This window comes from Medicago truncatula, chromosome 8 (genome assembly GCF_003473485.1).
Source record: "Medicago truncatula cultivar Jemalong A17 chromosome 8, MtrunA17r5.0-ANR, whole genome shotgun sequence".
Taxonomy (NCBI): Eukaryota; Viridiplantae; Streptophyta; class Magnoliopsida; order Fabales; family Fabaceae; genus Medicago; species Medicago truncatula.
Window position 1 is genome coordinate 17,927,180 of NC_053049.1, and position 21,393 is coordinate 17,948,572.

The window sequence follows — 21,393 nt, forward strand, 5'->3', positions numbered from 1 at the left end:
ACCAAAGCGATACAAATTAAATAGTTAAGGGACCAAAAGAGCATTTAAGCCTAAATTTTATGTGAAAAATCAACTTTAGAAAAATGTTAATTCAACCAAGTTATTCAAACTAATAGCAAGAGTCCTTCTTTTTTAACTTGAAAAGTGATTTTTTTTACTTCTTAAAAAGGCTATAATGAATAGACTCATAAACTACTAGGTAACTTTTTTTTTCTTCTTTTTTCTCTTCATAATAATCTTAGTTTGTTTTCCATTAATTGTTTGGATACAACTATATAAAATGAATTATCTTATTTAAAATTGCTTCAATATTTTGATTCTTATTTTGGAAAAAATTTTAGATTCTATATTTTGTTACAAATTATAACAATTGGATGCACACTTTAAAAGTGATTTTTTTTACGTCTTAAAAAAGCTATAACAAATAGACTCATCAAAATAGAATCTAACCGTTTTTTCTTTTCTCTTCGTAATAATCTTAGTTTATTTTCCATTAACCTTCCTATTTTGTTGACCTACCTTCATCTATTGTTTGTTTTTGTTAACTAACTTTTCCTAGATATGTGGCACTTTATGCCAAACTAATCCACCAACTCTCTCTATATAAGTAAGGTCAAATATATATACTTATAAAATCTCCTACTTTTACCGTTCTTCATATATTTCCTATACTATTTACTCACTATTGTTTCTGCTACTTGGAAAGCTTTCTAAATAACTTGCTACATTAAGGTATGTCGGAACTTGCTACATCAAACACTACAGCGAAAATAAAGCTAAAGTCGTTTGGTGATTTTGATATGAAATAAATCATGAGCTAAAGTTTAAATCTGATCATTTCTAAGATAAGAACTGAATGTATTAAGATTGAGAGGGATAAGGATTTTGTAGAATTTAAGGAAGATGAGTAGCAAAGTGTTGTTACTCAGAGGAACACCATTATGATTATCATTGTCGAAACTCCAACATAAGTTGTTACTGTTTCGTAGGTTGTCTTCAAAAACAAATTGTTCCTCTCTTGAACCTCCGAATGTGTCTCATTTAAGTTCCAAAGCTATGAACATTTAAGTTCCAAAGGTCCTAAATGTGCACTCAAGTTGCTTAAATGAGTTATTTTAATAAAAAGTAACTCATAGCACACTATTGTTCATCACATTTACTTTCTTCTTTATATGTGCTAGCGCTTATTCTGTATTTTCATTATGCTATTTCTAGGGTTCTTGCCGCCGCTACCCTTGTGAGGGCTTTTGCCGTCGTTCGTTGAGATTTCTTCTCCCCTGAATGTTTTGATTTGCCTTGTGCTATTTCTATCATAATTTTCCGTCATCTTATGGTTGTATCATTTGCCGCTTTCGTGATTGAATCCAATTGTCGTTTTCGCAGATGTGCTTGATCGCAAATTTCAAGGTGACATTTCTTTAATTGCAATTGTTATTAGAAGGTTAGTCATGAAGATAAAGGTACATGTTGCTGCTTTAATTACAATTGTTATATGAAGGAAGGTTGGTCTTAGAGATACATGATTCTCCTTGCTTTCCCTGTTTCATTACTTACTCTATTGCCACACATATTTTAATCAAGGATTGATGCTGGTTTCTAATGAATTAGCTAACTACTGCCTTTGATGCCACGGGTTCAGCTCTATGGTGATAGGGGTTTTGGAGTTTGTGGAATGACTTAGGTGCTGTTGATGTTAGTGGGGTTACTGTAATGTCTCTTATGTCTAATCATGTACTGTTTGATATGAAAAATGAGTATTATAGGATGGAATTGTCGAGGCTTAGGGAACACGAGCATAGTTCCTAAATTAAAATACATAGTCCGCTATCATAAGCCAGCCGCTTTACTCCTCAGTGAGACATTAGTCCACATGGTTTAAAATTTTAGGTACTCCAAGGGCAGTTGAGGAACGGTTGGATCATGCACTTGCTAACACATCCTGGTTTCAGTTATTTCCTAATGCGAAGGTGGAAAATTTAGTAGCCCCGGCTTCTGATCATTATCCGATTCTTCTCACTAGGGAGCCTGTTACTCGTGTCTGGGTGCCTAAAAGAACCTTTAAATTTGAGAATGCTTGGTCTGTAGAACCGGGCATTCATGATGTTGTTTCTGACAATTGGTTGTCTAGTGCAAGTATGCCGATAACTGAGAGACTAGATCATTGTGCATCTGATCTTACCTCGTGGAGCAAGACTACTTGTAATGGTTTGAAAGAAGAAATTGTCGAGTGCCGGAGGGAATTGAATAGGTGCAGAAATCAAGGAGCAGCAGCTGATCCTAATCGGTTGTCTTTATTGAGAAAGAAAATGACCCAGTTAATGATTCAAAAGGATAAGTATTGGAGACAAAGAGTAAAAACTCATTGGTACCGTGATGGTGATTTAAATACAAAAAATTTCCATGCGTCTGCTACCTCTCGCAAGAAGGTAAATCGTATTCTTTCTTTAGAAAATGATGCGGGAATTCATGTAACAGATGAACAGGGTCTATGTCAGCTTGCTAAAGGTTATTTTGAGGAACTTTTGCTTGAAAATCATGGTGACCGTGTCCCTGTGTTGGAAGCCATTGATAGTGTTGTGTCGGTAAAGGATAATGATTTTCTAACCGCTCCTTTTCAGGTACAAGAGTTTAAGGAAGCCATGTATTCGATGCACCCAGAAAAATGTCCTGGTCCGGATGGTTTTAATCCAGGATTTTTTCAGAAATTTTGGTCAGTGTGTAACTTTGATATTTTTAATGAGTGTTGTTCTTGGTTGAATAATAATCAGTTTCCACCTTCACTTAATTCCACTAATATTGCTTTGATCCCTAAAGGAAATTAGCAACATACTATGAAAGACTGGTGTCCCATAGCATTGTGTAACGTGTTGTATAAGCTTGTAGCTAAAGTCTTGGCTAATAGATTGAAAAATGTCCTCCATAAATGTGTTTTAGATAACCAGTCAGCGTTTGTCCCGGGACGCTCCATCTTGGATAACGCTATGATTGCTATTGAAGTTATTCACCATATGAAAATAAGCAAGAGGTTGAGAGATAAAAATGTAGCGCTAAAGTTGGATATCAGTAAAGCCTATGATCACATCGATTGGTTATACCTTAAGGAAGTCATGATTAAAATGGGATTTGCAAACCGTTGGATTAGGTGGATTATGATGTGTGTTGAATCAGTTGATTATTCTGTAATTGTTAACAATGAGTCAGTAGGACCTATATTTCCTGGTAGGGGACTTAGACAGGGCGATCCTCTTTCTCCTTATTTGTTTATTTTATGTGCAGGAGGTCTCTCAACTCTCATCCGTCAAGCTGAAAGGAGAGGGGATATTCATGGCATTTCTATATGTACTAATGCTCATATTATTTCTCATTTGTTATTTGCAGACGACTGTTTTTTATTTTTCAGGGCGGAAGAAAGAGAAGCTGGTGTGATGAAAAATATTCTTGAGACTTATGAAAAAGCTTCTGGTCAAGCAATTAGCCTTCCTAAATCATAAGTTTATTATAGTCGGAGTGTGCCCGACCCTACTCAAGACTCTATCACTTCCATCCTTGGTGTATGCACTGTTATGGGAGAGAAGTGTTGATCAAATCGGTACTCCAATCTATTCCTTCTTATATTATGAGTGTTTATCTTTTACCAAACAAGTTAGTTGATGCCATAGAAAAAATGATTAACGCTTTCTGGCGGGGATATGGTGGCACCACTAGAAAAGGTTTGCATTGGCTATCTTGGGAGCGTTTATCTGTTCATAAGAATTATGGTGGCATGGGGTTCAAGGACCTCACATCTTTTAATGTGGCGATGCTTGGTAAACAGGGATGAAAATTTTAAATTGATAACACTAGTCTTGTGTCTCGTTTATTCAAAGCACGATATTTTCCACAATGTGACTTTTTGAGTTCTAGGCTTGGCCCTAATCGCAGCTATGTATGGCGAAGTATATTTAGCGCTAAAATTGTGTTTAAACAGGGTGTTAGATGGAGGATTGGTTCTAGTGCTAGTATTCCTTTGTGTGGTGCTTCGTGGCTTAAAGACGGATGTTCCCTCTTAACACAATGCCCGCTTTATGCGTCACTTGCTCATGTCAAAGTTCAAGACATCATCGAACCATCGACAAAGGTTTCGAATGCTACTTTAATTTCTAATTTGTTTGATCATAATACTTCCCAGCTTATTTTGAATACTCCTCTCTATCCTCTTGTTCATGAAGATAAAATTATTTGGAAGGCTGAGAAAAATGATAGTTATTCTGTTCGTAGTGCATATCGAATTTGTGTTACAAAAATTGCAGATAACTCTCATTTGCATGTTCCGGGGAAGTGGAGTTTGATATGGAAGCTTAAGGTTCCTCCCAAGATTCGAAACTTTGTTTGGCGTGTGTGTCGGGGCTGTTTCCCTACACGTGCACGCCTAAGTAGTCGTGGTATTCATTGTCCTAATGATTGTGTCTTGTGTGGAACTAATTATGAAGATAGTATTCATGTCTTGTTAGAAAGTCCAGGTGCGATGCAAGCGTGGCGGGAGGTTAATTTATGGGATATTATTGATAGAACTCTTCGTCGAAATTATAACATGGATGCTTTGATATTTTCTCTTCTTGACCAACTGCCTTCTGTGCAAAAAGAATTGTTTGTGACGATCATGTGGAGCTTGTGGAAGCGCAGGAATTTAAAATTGTGGCAACAACGAAATGAAACATGTCTACAGGTTGTTGAATGGGCCCGACACCTCTTAGATGATTGGAGAACCGCCCAAGAAGTCATATCACACAAAGCTACAGACATCCTTGCTCAGCCGAATAGTGTTATTCATGGTCCTGTCATCGAGTGGACGAAGCCGGTATATGGTAGGTACAAATGTAATATTGATGCCTCCTTTTCTGACTCTCTGAATATGGTAGGTATTGGCATATGCATCCGTGATGATCAGGGTGATTTTGTCATGGCTAAGACAGATTGTTTCTCTCCTCTTTGTGATGTTGATGTTGGCGAGGCTGTTGGACTTCACACGACACTACAATGGGTGGCTGATCTTCATTATGACAATGTTGATTTTGTTTTGGATTGCAAGTCTGTTGTTGAACATTTTAATTCAAACCTAGGTGATAGCAGTGAACTAGGTTGTATTATTCAGGCTTGTAGACAGTTGTTCGATTGTAATTTTCAGAACTCTCATGTCGAGTTCAATAGGAGGTAAGTCAATGGGGTCACTCATAAATTAGCTAGGGTAGCCCCATCTCATGCTAGCTCCCACGTTTATGATGATGTACCGTCATGTATCCGAGATTTGATAGCTAATGAAAAGCAATGAACATTTTCCTTAAAAAAAAAAATTATGGATATATCAGTTCACGGACTCTACTAAAACAAATTTTGAAATATTCATCATTATAATATTTGACAATTAAAAAAAAAAGATAAGAACTGAATAATATTTTAATATAATATATTTTTGAGTTGTTTAGAAATAACATTTTCTAAAACAAAATAAAGAAAAGATTATGAATTCTGTAAAAGTACAGTGTAATATATTACATTTCGTAGATGATTTTTTCAAACACATTTTTTTGTTGTTGAAGAAATTAAACACAGGATTTGTAATATATTGCATGTTATATTTTATTATTATTATATGAGTATACTTTAGTATATCGTTGTTATATTTTAAATAAATATAATTTCCAATATGTAGAATATAGGGTTAATTAAGTTTTTAGTCCCCGTAAATATTCAAAGTTTTGTTTTTAGTCCCTACAAAATAAAATCAAACTTTCTAGTCCCTGTGACATTTTCCAGCATTTTAGGGACTAAAAATGTTTATGAAAAATTTTTATAGTAACTAAAAATGCTGTTTTATCAATCGTGTCTTACTTCATTCTTTTGTTAAAATTATATGTCAATGTTATATTATTGGTATGTTACTTCATTTTATTTTATTTTATTTTACAATATGGCGATTTGTTTTGAAGAAATAGGGCGATTTGTTTTGAAGAAATAGGGGGAATAAAGCGATGCCGATTTGCTTTGTTCATGAAAATAGAAGATTAGGTGTGAGCATTAGGGTTGTTCATGAAAATAGGAGATTAGGTGTGAGCATTAGGGTTAAAACAGTAAAATTATTCAATAGGGTTTAGGTTAAAATTAGGGCTTACGGGTTAACTTTAATATATAAGAAGATTAGGTGTGAGCATTAAGATTGTTCATGAAAATAGGAGATTAGGTGTGAGCATTAGGGTTAAAACAGTAAAATTATCCAATAGGGTTTAGGTTAAAATTAGGGCTAAAATATGTTTCTGAGTTAACTTTAATATATAAGAAGAGGTTAAACAAAGGAATTTAGCATCATGGTTAAAATAGTAAATTTATGCAATAGGTTTACGTTAAAATTAGGGCTAAAATATGCTTCTGTGTTAACTTTAATATATAAGAAGATAAGAAGATGTATCGAGAAATTGAGAAGGGGGAAAATTCAATAAGGTTAAACAAAGGAATTTAGCATCAGGGTTAAAATAGTAAATTTATGCAATAGGTTTAGGTTAAAATTAGGACTAAAATATGCTTTTGTGTTAACTTTAATATATAAGAAGATGTATCGAGAAATTGAGAAGGGGGAAAATTCAATAAGGTTAAACAAAGGAATTTAGCATCAGGGTTAAAATAGTAAATTTATGCAATAGGTTTATGTTAAAATTAGGGCTAACATATGTTTCTGTGTTAACTTTAATATATAAGAAGATGTCTCGAGAAATTTGAGAAGGGAGAAAATTCAATAAGGTTAAACAAAAGAATTTAGCATCAAGGTTAAAATAGTAAATTTATGCAATAGGTTTAGGTTAAAATTATGGCTAAAATATGCTTCTGTGTTAACTTTAATATATAAGAAGAGGTTAAACAAAGGAATTTAGCATCAGGGTTAAAATAGTAAATTTATGCAATAGGTTTATGTTAAAATTAGGGCTAAAATATGCTTCTATGTTAACTTTAATATATAAGAAGAGGTTAAACAAAGGAATTTTGCATCAGGGTTAAAATAGTAAATTTATGCAATAGGTTTAGGTTAAAATTAGGGTTAAAATATGCTTCTTTGTTAACTTTAATATATAAGAAGATGTATCGAGAAATTGAGAAGGGGGAAAATTCAATAAGGTTAAACAAAGGAATTTAGCATCAGGGTTAAAATAGTAAATTTATGCAATAGGTTTAGGTTAAAATTAGGGCTAAAATATGCTTATGTGTTAACTTTAACTAGACTATTGACCCGTGCTAACGCACGTGTCATTTAAAAAAGATAATATTCACTGAAAAATAAGACACTGTAGTTCGCGTGAATCTAAAAATTATCGTGAATCAAAGCAAAATGTCTATACCAAAGAATTTGTTATTGTTCCATAATTCTAGTACGTAGTTCCTGTTACTTTAAAATAACATATAATTTTGAAAAGGAAATTGAAGTTCGTTGACATGCAAATAGTTTCAATAAGTAAGAAAATGAACAGTACACAAAAAGTCCTACACATTACGGAAAAATTCTCTGTAGACCACATTTGATGCAACATCGATATCATCGTCGTCGTCGTCATTAATCAATATTTTTAAACCACCCCTCGAAGTAACCCGTGATATTGCGACGTACAATTGTCCATGTGAAAAAATAGGAGACGGTAGGTAGACACCAACATGTTCTAGCGACTGACCCTGACTCTTGTTAATAGTCATTGCAAATGAGACAGATATCGGAAACTGCCTTCGTTTAAATTTGAAAGGAATTCTATTATCAGATGGTGTTAGCGATAACCTTGGAATAAACACCTTCTCACCGGATATTAGAACCAGATATTACCCGTCCTTCGAGCTGATATGTACCCCCTTCTTCAACCATGGACCTGAACTTTGCCACCAAATCTTTTCTAGCTGTGGCGTGAATACGTCCACCCTATTGACGAAAACAACAACATTAAACAGCTGGTTAAATTACATAACTAAAAAACAACGATGACATTAGTTTAATTTTAAAGCTAAGAGTGCAAACATGCAGAAACCTTTTCATCGACCAGTAACATGTTCATGAAAATGATGCTAGTGGGGACCTTCCTCTCTCGAATCAACCAAATATGAGCAACTCGCACACACATCTTGAGATTCTTTCTTCCTCCAGAAACAGCTGAGATTGGAGTGTATTTGGCAGACATCATTGGCTTGTTTTTTCCTTTCCAAGAAAGAGGATGCTTATTTATATTGAGATGGTTTGGCTAATAGGTTATGATATATTTATAGGAAAAAGGTGCAATACATGTTAGTAGGATATGTCGGTTGAGCAATAAAGAGTATTAGTTGTCAGGATAAGCACAAAAAAGTGGAACAAAATTAGGAAGTGGCCAACATTTCAGGATAAAGATTAATATGAATAAAATGAAATTAATATTGTTGATGAAACACTTTGTTTTACTTAAGAATTGGCATGTAAATAGGGAAGGGGCGCAGAACAAAGGGATGTAGTTGAAGTGGAATAAAATTATGCTCAACATTTTTGGATAAAGATTAATATGAATAAAATGAAATTAATATTTTTGATGGGGCATTTTTTTTGACTTAAGAATTACCATAGTTGACTCGCCAAAACATATTTTTAGAGATATGGATTAAATGTGTAGTTGTTACTTGAATGAGAGGAATTAGGATTTTTAGTTTGTTTCCACCCAAAACATATTTTAGAGATGTGGATGAAATCTCCTACTTATTTGAATGAGAGAAATAAGGATTTTAGTTTGTTTCCACCAAAAAGTTAGTTTACAGATGTGGATGAAATCTCTTAGTTACTTGAATGAGAGAAATTAGGATTAGTATTTTAATTTGTTTCCACGCAAAACATATTTTAGAGATGTGGATGAAATCTTTAGTAGTTACTTGAATGAGAGGAATTAGGATTTTTAGTTTGTTTCCACCCAAAACATATTTTAAAAATATTTTACTCTGTCAACCAATACTTCAAACTTGTTGGACTTAGGATCAGTCAATATTGCATAGCGCCCAATTTGATCTCCAAAATCACCGCCAAACATGTTTGACAAGCATACTGCACCCTAAAAAAATAACAAACAAAAACATCACAAACGTTGATAAAATAGAATGCAAATAATTAAGAATAGGTATATTTCGCAAAAAACACATACAACATCAATGTCATATTCAACGATATATGATCTGTTTTTCAGTCTCAGCTTGTTGATTGCTTTGTCAAGATCGGAAAGAGGTTTTTCACCAACAGACCTACAAAAGATTAAAAGGGATTGAAAAAATGATTTATAATTTACAACAGCGAGGAATAAGAGCAAAAGTCTATATATTTAGTATAAACCAGAGTGGAATAAAGATATGGTTATCAGTGAGGCAGTGGTATGACAGCAAAGTCTGAATGTTTCTGGAAGCCATGTTGATTAAGAAATTTCGGTTTAAGAGAAAGGTATGGTTTTAGAAAGAGATTTCGGTTTAGGAGAAAGGATTAAAATATATTGGTGAGGGTTTGGAGGAGGGGAGTTAGGAGATATGGTTTATGGAAATCAATTAGATAGGTTTTAGGAGGAGTGAAGTTAGGAAATCATGGTTAGGGTTTGGAGGAGGGGAATTAGGGAATATGGTTAGGTTTTGAAGGAGGGAAAAGTTGCTAAAATATTAGGTTAAAATATTAGGTTAAAATTAGGGCAACAAAGCTTTGTTTAAGAATAAGAAGATATATAAGAAGATAAGAAGATGTATCGAGAAATTGAGAAGGGGGAAAATTCAATAAGGTTAAACAAAGGAATTTAGCATCAGGGTTAAAATAGTAAATTTATGCAATAGGTTTAGGTTAAAATTACGGCTAAAATATGCTTCTGTGTTAACTTTAATATATAAGAAGATGTATCGAGAAATTGAGAAGGGGGAAAATTCAATAAGGTTAAACAAAGGAATTTAGAATCAGGGTTAAAATAGTAAATTTATGCAATATGTTTAGGTTAAAATTACGACTAAAATATGCTTCTGTGTTAACTTTAATATATAAGAAGATTAGAAGATACTATAAAATTGTTGGTGCTTGGTTTCGAAGGGAATACCTAAAAAAAATAAAAAAAAATAGGCGCTTGACTTCAAAAGTTGAAAATTATTACCTTTTCTCGATCTCCTTGATGCATTGTTTTCCTTCATTACAAACAGAAAAAAAGTGCTTGATTCTTTAGAGCTTCTTTCTATTTATGTTTGGCTCAACTTCTTTAGAGCTTCTTTCTATGTCTATGTACATTGATTTTGCTTATTTATATTGTGTAGATCTTAATGAACCAATTTTTGAATATCAACCGTTAAATCCAGATGGTCCTGACTACGTGAAAAACGACATAGACATGAATGATGAGGGTACTTAACAATTTTATTTATATTCATTCATATTAAATCAACGATTTTCATATTTCTCTATCGTATATGTTATACTTTTTAATGCCTTGTTGTATTTGTCTTCCATTAAATTCCAGCAAATGAATCTGAAGATGATGTTCATGATGACATGCACGAAGGTGAATTTATACCAGAAAACTTGGGTTCAGTTGCTGATCCAATGCAAGGTATACTTTTTTTTTTTTTTTAAATTAACTTGATGTTTAATCAAGCTAAATATATTCATGTGGTTGTTATTCATTGCATTAGACTATTTGGGACATTGGCGATCTTGCCTCAAAATGTGAGCAATGTGGAGCAATGATGTGGTATGATGAGCGAATTCAAAAACCCTACAATCCCAAAAAACCAAGGTTTTCTTTATGTTGCATGGATGGCAACATAAAGAATGGAAAGATCAACACTTCTATGATGTTCTCATTTACGTCTTTGGGCGGAAAGATCAACACTTCTATGAACGATGGCAATGCCCCACCAATGTTTATCATGAATGGAGAGAATTATCATCAAATGGGAAGTTTGCTGCCACAAGATGGTTCTCAACCAAAGTTTGCTCAGTTATATATATATGACACCAACAATGAAGTTGCAAATAGGATGTCGGTGGTCGGGTACAATCATTAATCCTTTTTTTGTTATACCTAATTAGCAATCATTGGGATATTTATATAAATATATTATGATATCTCTATTTTTTTTTCAACCTTTTGTATAGCATGGATAAAGATGTTTCGTCTTTGAACTCATCCATCGTCGAAGACATAAAACAAATTCTTGACTCATGTAATCCATATGCACAAGCTTATAGGATGGTTCGCGACAAGCTTAGGACGAATGACATGCCTAATTTGAAATTGAGAATTTTAGGCAAGCGGGGACGTGACGCAAGAAGGAGGTACAATATTCCTACAACATCCGAAGCTGCTGCTCTTATAGTTGGTGATTATGATGCTGCAGATTATGAAAAGGGACATAATTATCGAGCAGAAAATAGGTATCTTTAAACGTGTTTCAGCTCTAAATACTGCTTATCTTCCACTACAATACCCATTACTGTTTCCGAGAGGAGAAGATGGATATCGAGATGACGTGTCTTTGAAAGAGAGATACAACAAACCGTCAAACAAGAGAAAAGAAGTGTCGATTAAAGAATTATTTTCTTTTAGAATTCAACAAAGAGAAGTTGAGAGATCAACTTTTCAGTCGACGCATTTAGTATGATAGAGTCTTCGCGGTTGCGATATGCCAAGACACACCAGAAAGAGTTAAGAGCATATATGTACAACTATCTTGTTGATGCAGTACTCAAAGGAGAAACAAATCCTTCAATAACATGAAGGAGGATTATATTACCGTCAACTATCTTGTTGATGGCATGCCACGTGTGTAATAATTGAATTAAAAAATATTTAAAAAAGCATATAATCATTTTTAAAATTAAATAAATGAAAAAATGAAATTAAAAAAAAATAAAAAATCAGAAAAAAACAAATAAAAAACCTAAATCTAAACAAAGTAAAGGAAATCAAAATGGAATGGCATCTAAACAAAAAACCCATAAAAGAATTTTTTTTTCCTTCCTTCCTTCATTCCTCTTCAACAAACTCTTCAACATCATCTTCATACAATTGAGAGAATTGGATTGAATTTGATTTAAGAAAGAAAAAATTCTGGTTTTTTTTTTTTTAAGAAGAACAACACCTTCACGTGCCATTCCTTGTTCTTTCCTTGAATTTTATTTTTATTTTTTTTCCTGATTTTTTTTAATTTATTTAATTAAAAAAATGATTATATGGTTTTTTTCAATTTTTTAATTCAATAATTACACATTTGGCATGCCACGTAGGCATTGACTGGTCAAAACTGGTCAAAAGGACCAAAGATGCAAAGGGGTTATATCTTAGAGGGCCAAAATTGTAGTTTTTGTATATAGGGGACTAAAATTGCAACTTTTTTAAAAGGAAGAAAAAAAATCTGCCATTGGTGGAAAAGGTTTGCAATACATTTTTAAAGGATTCTAATGTTGACTAAAAATTCCCATTTTAAGTTTAACATATTCCAAATAAGACAATTAATTATTTGAAAATATGCTCTTTCAGGAATCTTACTAAAAGAAAATAATTGTCACCAAAATCTAGTAATTGTTAGTAATAATGTTACTAAAAGTTTCACCAAAAGGTAGTAATTGTTACTAATGTTACTAAAATGCTTCAGTAACACAGCCATGCTACTAAATTGATTCAGCAACACAAAAACATACACACATATAAGTTTCCCTTGTTAGCAAAATTCACGTTACTAAATTGTTTGAGCAGCACAAACACAAATATATAAATCAAAAAGCAAAGCAAGGAAGGCTAAATTATTTATGAAATTCAAGGGACATTTGCTAAATTCAAAGACAAAAAAATTAGATGCTTCCAAAACTCTAAGAAATTAAAACTTAAAATTAAAACTGGAAAGGTCTTGCACAATTTATCTAAACATGGACTAACTGTAAATAACATCAAGGTAAATGGTATCATGTGACCCAACCATTGGAGCACCCCCTCTGATCTTCACACCTTCACGGAGCCTGCGAGCTTCCACAACCCTTTTCCAACGCCCTCCTATCTTGAAGTGTTCATAAGGAATAGTTGCAAAAGTTAGCTCACACACCCATATGTTACCGCAATCGTCGATAATATTCACAGTTGTTAAGATTGTATCAAGCATCTGCGGAACATTGTCGGTGTAAAGTAGAATCTGCAAAATTATAAATCCATGTAACTTATATCAACTAAACGGAAAAGGAACAAAAAAAGTTAAGGTGGACAAGAAAAGTGTATCATACCATGCAACCTTTAGTAACATCAAACTCAGTTAATTTTTTCCCGAAATCAAGTACATGTCACTGATATTGTGACGATAAGCGAGAAGAGATGTTATTGGGGGGAGATAGTCATCGAAAGTTGCTTGCAAATTCATTGTGACGATAAGCGAGAAGAGATGTTATTGGGGGGAGATAGTCATCGAAAGTTGCTTGCAAATTCATCTTGTCAAGAAGGAAATGCATAAGGGGATCAAAAACCGGGTAGGGGATACTCTTGTGAAACCTATTAGTCAACGGTATATCAAACTGTCAGTCACCCACAAAAACCAAGGTAATCCAAGAACCAAGACCGATTCCATAAAAGTCACGAATCACTTTACTATATCATTTTATTAGTACAACACTATGGTTTTTTTATATAGTATAATCATCACTCTGACAAACGAAATATGAAATTGACAAAGAAATATTATGAGATTAATGAGAATAATATATTAGGGTAAATCAGTTGAGGAAGTGAGGAAAAAAATATGGCAACAGAAAATATGGAAATCAATTAGATACGTTTTAGGAGGAGGGAAATTAGGAGATCATGGTTAGGGTTTGTTAGGGTTTGGAGGAGGGGAATTAGGAAATATGGTTATGTTTTGAAGGAGGGAAAAGTGACTACAATTTTAGGTTAAAATATCTTTCTTCTTATTCCTAAACAAAGCTTTGTTGCCCTAATTTTAACCTAATATTTTAGCAACTTTTCCCTCCTTCAAAACCTAACCATATTCCCTAATTCCCCTCCTCCAAACCCTAACCATGATTTCCTAACTTCACTCCTCCTAAAACCTATCTAATTGATTTCCATAAACCATATCTCCTAACTCCCCTCCTCCAAACCCTCACCAATATATTTTAATCTTTTCTCCTAAACCGAAATCTCTTTCTAAAACCATACCTTTCTCTTAAACCGAAATTTCTTCTTATTCCTAAACAAAGCTTTGTTGCCCTAATTTTAACCTAATATTTTAGCAACTTTTCCCTCCTTCAAAACCTAACCATATTCCCTAATTCCCCTCCTCCAAACCCTAACCATGATTTCCTAACTTCACTCCTCCTAAAACCTATCTAATTGATTTCCATAAACCATATCTCCTAACTCCCCTCCTCCAAACCCTCACCAATATATTTTAATCTTTTCTCCTAAACCGAAATCTCTTTCTAAAACCATACCTTTCTCTTAAACCAAAATTTCTTAATCAACATGGCTTCCAGAAACATTCAGACTTTGCTGTCATACCACTGCCTCACTGATAACTATATCTTCATTCCACTCTGGTTTATACTAAATATATAGATTTTTGCTCTTATTCCTCACTGTTGTAAAGTATAAATCATTCTTTCAATCCCTTTTAATCTTTTGTAGGTCTGTTGGTGAAAAACCCTCTTTCCAATCTTGACGAAGCAATCAACAAGCTGAGACTGAAATACAGATCATATATCGTTGAATATGACATTCATGTTGTATTTTTTTTTGCGAAATATACCTATTCTTAATTATTTGCATTCTATTTTATCAACGTTTGTGATGTTTTTTTTTTTTTTTTTTTTTTTAGGGTGCAGTATGCTTGCCAAACATGTTTGGCGGTGATTTTGGAGATCAAATTGGGCGCTATGCAATATTGACTGATCCTAAGTCCAACAAGTTTGAAGTATTGGTCGACAGAGTAAATGGAGCATTTTTTCTCACAAAGGGATGGAAAGCGATTCGTGACTTTTACGGAATCGATCTTGGTGCCTGAATTACCTTGGTTTTTGTTGGTGACGGACAGTTTGATATACAGTTGACTGATAGGTTTCACAAGAGTATCCCCTACCCGGTTTTTGATCCCCCTATGCATTTCCTTCTTGACAAGATGAATTTGCAAGCAACTTTCGTGAAGGTGTGAAGATCAGAGGGGGTGCTCCGATGGTTGGGTCACATGATACAATCTACCTTGATGTTATTTACAATTAGTCCATGTTTAGATAAATTGTGCAACACCTTTCCACTTTGAATTTTAAGTTTTAGTTTCTTAGAGTTTTGGAAGCATCTATTTTTTTGTCTTTGAATTTAGCAAATGTCCCTTGAATTTCATAAATAATTTAGCCTTGCTTGCTTTGGTTTTTGATTTATATATTTGTGTTTGTGCTCCTCAAACTATATTTAGTAGCATTGTTGTGTTATTGAAGCATTTTAGTAGCATAGCTTTTAGTAACATTATTAGTAACAATTACTACCTTTTTGGTGACACTTTTAGTAACATTATTACTAACAATTACTAATCCTAATCTCTAAAATATGTTTTGGGTGGAATCAAACTAAAATCCTAATCCTAATTTCTCTCATTCAAGTAACTAAGAAATTTCATCCACATCTCTAAAGTAACTTTTTGGTGGAAACAAACTAAAATCCTTATTTATCTCATTCAAATAATTACGGGATTTCATCCACATCTCTAAAATATGTTTTGGGTGGAAACAAACTAAAAATCATAATTCCTCTCATTCAAGTAACTACTAAAGATTTCATCCACATCTCTAAAATATTTTTTAGGTGGAAACAAACTAAAATTCTAATCCTAATTTCTCTCATTCAAGTAACCAAGAGATTTCATCCACATCTCTATAGTAATTTTTTGGTGGAAACAAACTAAAATCCTTATTTATCTCATTCAAATAAGTAAGAGATTTCATCCACATCTCTAAAATATGTTTTGGGTGGAAACAAACTAAAAATCTTAATTCCTCTCATTCAAGTAACTACTACATTTCACCCGAGTCAACTATCTTAATCATTTGTTCTGCGCCCCTAAACCCTGTTTACAAGTCAATTCTTAAGTCAAACACACTGCCCCATCAAGAATATTAATTTCATATTATTTGTATTTATCTTTATCCTAAAATGTTGAGCATTTCCTAAATTTATTCCACTTCAAGTGCATCCATTTGTTTTGCGCCCTCCCAATTTACATGCCAATTCTTAAGTAAAAAAAAAAGTCTCATCAAAAATATTAATTTCATTTTATTCATATTAATCTTTATCCTAAAATGTTGGGCATTTCCTAATTTTGTTCCACTATTTTGTGCTTATCGTGATAAGTAATACTCTTTATTGTTCAACCATCATATCTTACTCACACGTATTGTTCGAGGGGTGATTTAAAAATATTGATTAATGACGAGGACGACGATTATACCGATGTTGCATCAAATGTGGTCTACAAAGAAGTTTTCCGTAATGTGTAGGACTTTTTTGTGTACTATTCATTTTCTTACTTATTGAAATTATTTGCATGTCAACGAACTTCAGTTTCCCTTTTAAAATTATATGTTATGTTAAAGTAACAGAAACGCGTCTTAGAATTATGAAACAATAACAAAGTCTATCGTAATTGACATTATGCTTTGATTCATGACAATTTTTACATTCAAGCGAACTACATTGTTTTATTTTTACATGAATATTTACTTTTTAAAATGACCCGTGCGTTAGCATGGGTCAATGGTCTAGTTAGGTATAATTAGGGCGATAATGCTTTGTTTAAGAATAAGAGATATAGTATAGGATAATAATATAGATAAAAAATAGGTTTGTTTTTTTTTTCTTCATAAAAAATAGGGTAATTAGTTTAGTTTAGCTTTCATAAAAAAAATAGGGGTTGATTTTCTTTTGTTTCTAATAAAAAATAGGTTTGCGATTTTTGTTTTGTTTTTGAACAAAAATAGGATAGTTAGGTTGGAAAAGATTTTGTTTTGTTTTTAATTAAAAAATAGGTTTGTTTTGTTTTTCATAAAAAATAAGGTTGAAAAGGATTTTGTTTTGTTTTTAATTAAAAAATAGGTTTGTTTTGTTTTTTATAAAAAAAATAGGATAATTAGTTTAGTTTAGGTTTCATAAAAAAATAGGGGATGATTTTCTTTTTTTTTTTAATAAAAAATAGGATCGAAAATATGATTGGATTGGATATAGGAGTGATAAGTTGTTTTTGATTTTAGAAGGATTTTGATTAGATTAAATAGGGTTAATTAAACAGGGGTAATATAGTAAAATTAATCATCAAAGTTAGGTTAAATCTAAGACAACATTTAGCGTTCGGAATAACTTTAAGGAATAAGAGATTTATATTTTTAACTAAAAAGTCTTACGAAATCTATTTCATTGAAGGATTCTGTTGTTCTTGTTTATTCGCACAACTCAAATAATTAACTATCATTGGGGATATTTAAGTATTTTCCTTTGTGTTTTATAAAGTTTTTTACGTCCAAAAAACAATTTTCCCTCCCTATATAACCTATTGGGAATTGAATCAATCATCAACCCTTTTCTCTCTACTTACCACAACCATGCAGAAACGGTGCGAACCCGATACCTTCATCGTTTCAATCAAAAGAAAAATAGAGAAACAATGGGTTTACGAAGACGGCAAAATAGTTCATCGCAAAATCTCGTACGTCCCTGGTCTCTACAACATCTTCGACATAATCCTCGTTCACGCTGTTGAAAAAAAACGGCGTGATCCAAGCATGAACCGGTTGAGAGTAAAAATTGATACTAAGATGAATGAGATTTCTATTCACCACAACGGTGCTTTTTGATCTCACGAATAGTTACTCGACTTGTTTTTTGGTTGAGCTTGCTGATGAATGGGGGATTTCGAGACAGGTAGTTATTCCTTTCTTCCTTTGAGATTTTTGATTTTGGTGCTTTAATTTTTGGTCTTTGATTTTCCATTTGTCTTGGTTGTATTTTTGTGTTATGAAGGAGTTCGGTAATAATATGGATGCTAAGTTTGAGCGAGTGGTATGCAAAGTTGATGACTACTCTGTTGGTGATTTCCAAAATAATGGAATCAATTTAGAACCAAAAGTTGTAACTCTTCATGGGAACCATTCATATACATTGGAACATTATTATTTATTATTAATAATGAACCATGACATTGATTCAAGTATATATGGTTATAACCTTTGGCAAAAGGGTGCTTAATGAATCATGACATTGATTCAAGTTAAAAGGTGCTTTCTCTCATGTGAAGAGTCATATAATGCACTATAAATGCTTGACATTTGGGCATTAGTTGAAGATACAAAAACCACACAACTACACACAATTTGGATAGAATTTTGTTACATTAACAACATAATTCTTCACCATTCTATTATTCTAAATCATCCATCAATTCTCTAATGCATGAGTGAATTGCTGGAACCATAAATCTGTAAAATACTGTTAGGAGATACGCTTGGTGTCGTTGTGCAATACACGTCAAGGAACTCATAGTATCCTGAAGGGGATTCGCCGGTCATTCCTATTGCATCCAATATACATTTATTGGTGGGGGCGAATCGAACCTAAAGGTTAGTGTGACAACCCCATACGCTTTGAGTTTTACATGCATGATCATTAAACATTTCAGGTTTCAAGTGTAGCAGCCTCTTCCCAACAAACAAGATATATAACAATCTTTAGGTTCGATTTCTATGGCTGCTTCATTGAAAGAAATGACTTCTGACTTTGTTAAGTTGGAAAAGTTTGATGGGGGAAATTTCATCCGCTGGCAAAAGAAGATGAAGTTTCTTCTTACAACATTGAAAGTGGCATACGTTCTGAACATGGCAAGGCCTGAGGAGAAGGATGATGAAACCGTTGCTGAGACAAGAGACAGACAGAAATGGGACAACGATGATTACATCTGCTTAGGACACATCCTGAATGGTATGTCTGACTCTTTGTTCGATATCTACCAAAGCAGCCCTTTTGCGAAAGACTTATGGGACAAATTGGAAACCAGATACATGCGTGAAGATGCAACAAGTAAGAAATTCCTTGTCTCTCATTTTAATAATTACAAAATGGTAGATAATAAGTCTGTTATGGAACAATTATATGAGATTGAACGTATTCTTAACAACTACAAACAACATAACATGAATATGGATGAAACAATTATTGTATCATCCATAATTGACAAACTTCCTCCTTCTTGGAAAGATTTCAAACGAACCATGAAACATAAGAAGGAAGACATTTCTCTTGAGCAACTTGGCAATCACCTTCGTTTAGAAGAAGAATACCGAAAACAAGAAGGTATTAAGAATCATGTTACTCAAGAGAAGGTTCATGTTATGGAAGAAGGAAATTCAAGCAAATCTTCCAAAAAGAGAAATCATGAAAATGATAAGTCTCATCATAACCACAATGGTAATAACAACAAAAAGAAAAGGAAAGGTGAATGTTACTTTTGTGGGAAAGAAGGACACTTCAAGAATGAATGCAGGTTCTTTAAAAAGAAGAACAAAGAAAAGAATTCAAGGGCAACAAATGATGATTTTGTTGCGGTCATTTCTGAAATCAACATGATTGAAGATGTTGATTCATGGTGGATAGACTCTGGTGCTACTCGCCATGTGTGCAAAAACAAGAAAATGTTCAAGACCATCAATAAAGATGTGAGTGTTTTGTACATGGGAAATGATTCAATTGTGCAAGTCCAAGGAAAAGGGACCATAGAGATTGAATTCACTTCTAGAAAAACACTTACTCTTAAAGATGTATTTTATGTTCCTGAAGTTAGGAAGAACTTGATTTCTGTACCATTACTTAATAAGAATGGGTTCAAATCTGGATTTGAGGGAGATAAATTTATCCTCTCAAAGGGGGGTGTGTTTGTAGGAAAGGGATATTTGTGTGAGAATATGTTCAAAGGTAATGTTGCAAATATTAATAATAATAATAATAATATGATTTCTGCTTATATTGTTGAGTCTTGTGATTTATGGCATATGCGATTGGGACATGTTAATTTTAGAAAATTGGAGGATATGATGAAATCAAATCTAATTCCTAATTTTGATAAAAATTTTGATTCATGTACTACTTGCATGTTGACTAAAATTACAAGACAACCTTTTAAAAGTGTTAAAAGAAGTTCTAGGGTGCTAGATTTAATTCATTCAGATGTATGTGATTTACATGGTTGGCCCACCATTGGTGGTAAAAAGTATTTTGTTACTTTCATTGAAGATTGCACTCGATTTTGTTATGTTTATTTAATGCATTCAAAAGATGAAGTTTTAGATAAATTCAAAATATTTAAAGCACAAGTAGAACTTCAACATGAAACTTTCATTAAATGCTTTAGAAGTGATAGGGGAGGAGAGTTCTATCATCCGAGTTATTTTGAATCCACTGGTATTGTGCATCAAGTAATTGCACCATACACCCCACAACAAAATGGAATAGCAGAAAGGAAGAATAGAACTTTGGTAGAAATGGTTAATGCCATGTTGTCCTATTCTGGATTATCTAAAGGATATTGGGGTGAAGCAATGCTAACAGCATGTTACATCCTCAATAGGGTTCCAAACAAAAGGAACAAAATAACCCCATATGAACTTTGGAAACAAAGAAAGCTTACTCTTAATTATTTGAAAGTTTGGGGTTGTAGAGCAATTGTGAAAGTGCCTGAACCAAAAAGAAAGAAATTGGGTGAAAGAGGAATTGAATGTGTATTTTTAGGCTATGCAGAAAATAGCAAAGCATACAGATTCTTGACTATTGAATCGAATGACTCATATTCTATTAATACAGTAATTGAGTCAAGAGATGCAATTTTTTAAGAAGATAGATTTAACTCAATTTCTTATCCCAAGGATATTGTTCATTCTAATGTTCAAAATTTAGAAAACAATGAATCTGATATAGATACATTGGATGGTTCAGAACTTAGAAGAAGTAAGAGGATCCGGAAAGAGAAAGATTTTGGATCTGATTTCTTCATGTTTCTTGTAGAAGGAACAGGTAAATCCATAAATAGTTATGGACCAATTTGCTTTAACCTTGAGAGTGATCCGGTAACATATGAAGAGGCTATAAAATCTCAAGATTCAGCTTTTTGGAAAGAAGCTATTCAAGAAGAAATGGATTCAATTATGGGTAATAAAACTTGGAAAGTGGTAGATCTCCCACCCGGATCCAAACTGATAGGCTGTAAATGGATCTTTAAAAGGAAAATGAAAGTGGATGGTACCATTGATAAATTCAAGGCTAGACTAGTTGCTAAAGGGTTTACGCAAAAAGAAGGCATTGATTATTTTGATACATATGCACCTGTTGCAAGAATTGC